A 1,844-nucleotide genomic window follows, 5' to 3' on the forward strand; every position below is an offset into this window, starting at 1 on the left:
AAAAAAAAAAAAAAAAAGTATATATATATATATAGTGCCCACCGAGGGCAGAGCTTTGGATGCTTGCAATGCACCTATCAAAAAACAGGATAGGGCTGAGCGCGGTAGCTCATGCCTGTAATACCAGCACTTTGAGAAGTCGTGGCAGGCAGATCGCTTGAGCTCAGGCGTTCGAGACCAGCCTGAGCAACATGGCGAAACCCTGTCTCTATAAAAAACACAAAAATTAGCTGGATGTGGTGGCACACCCCAGTAATCCCAGCTACTTGGAGGCTGAGGTGGGAGGATTGCTTGAGCCCAGGAGGCAGAGGTTGCAGTGAGCAGAGATTGTGCTACTGCACTCCAGCCTCCAGTCTGGGCGACAGAGCAAGACCCTGTCTCAAAAAAATAATAATAACATAAAACATTAAAACAGGATGGGGGTGGGGGAGGGAGAGCATCAGGAAGAATAGCTAATGGATGCTGAGCTTAATACCTAGGTATTGGGATGATCTGTACAGCAAACCACCATGGTACATATTTACCTGTGTGCACATCCTGCACATGTACCCGTGAACTTAAAAGTTTAAGAAAAAAAAAAATCATCATCCTCCCCAAAACTAAACTGCCCTCATGAGACTAATAAAAGGCCACCAAGTTAGGTGAATGAAAGTGGCCTGAATTCAGTCATTATTCTGGAGGTCATAGGTTTGCAACTTCCCCAATTATTCCTGTAGGTAGCATCACCATTGTAGAAATGAAGATTGGCGTTTGGAGATGTCTTTTCCGGCTTTTGCATTCTAACAACTGGATGGCCCAACCTGGACCTCTGACTCCACTGGTCCTGTGGCTTCCACCCAGAAGCAGACTCAGTGCATGAGGACCATTTTTCACACCCCTATGATTGCATCCCCAACCGAGCAGTAGCACCCATACACTAGCCAGCTGCCCATCAAACTGTTTTTCAAAAACCTCTAACCTTTGAGCCTTCAGCGAGGTTGATTTGAGTAATAACTCCATCTCCCACGCGGTGTGGCTGATCTTGCTTCAATTAAACTATTATTTAATGAAAAAAAAAAACCCAGGATGGAAAATGTGAAGAATTAACTTTCATAATTTATAACCTGAGAAGTGGGATGTTTGCTTTTAATGGTACTGGATGGATTAAAGAAAGAGTACAACCTTAAATCTCTGAATCTCATTGCCAGGCACAGTCAGAATCTTCCTAGGAAATTTCTAGTACTCTTCTTCAGCCACAGACAGCTTTCTGATCATTGAAAAAGCAAACTTGAAGTTTAATCAAATAAGAAGCTGAATTAAAGTGTCCATTGAGTTGACGCTTGCCATGTGAAATATGGCACATTGATGGAGAAAAGAGTGGGAACCTCAAAAGTTAAACAGGACTCATTTTCCCAACCCCAGTGACTCTCCTCAACGGCTAAATCTGCTACCATCTTCTTGGTGTGAAGAAGCAGGAACACCCTTACTTGGAGTTACCTGCAGAGTGAGCGCGTTACCCTGCAGGGAGAGCCCCAGCTACTTAGGGGGCTAAGGTAGGAGAATCACTAAGGTGAGGTTGAGGCTGAAGTAAGCCATTATTGCACCACTATGCTCCAGCCTGTGCAACAGAGTGAGACCCTGTCTCAAAAAAATAAATAATTTTTTTAAATTTAATAATTGGCCGGGCGAGGTGGTTCAAGCCTGTAATCCCAGCACTTTGGGAGGCCAGGGTGGGCGGATCACTGGAGGTCAGGAATTCGAGTCCAGCCTGACCAACATGGTGAAACTCCGTCTTTACTAAAAATATAAAAATTAGCTGGGTGTCGTGGTGCAAACCTGTAATCACCGCTACTCAGGAGGCGGAG

The sequence above is a fragment of the Colobus angolensis genome, unplaced genomic scaffold (genome assembly GCF_000951035.1).
Source record: "Colobus angolensis palliatus isolate OR3802 unplaced genomic scaffold, Cang.pa_1.0 Scaffold16, whole genome shotgun sequence".
NCBI classification, from domain to species: Eukaryota; Metazoa; Chordata; class Mammalia; order Primates; family Cercopithecidae; genus Colobus; species Colobus angolensis.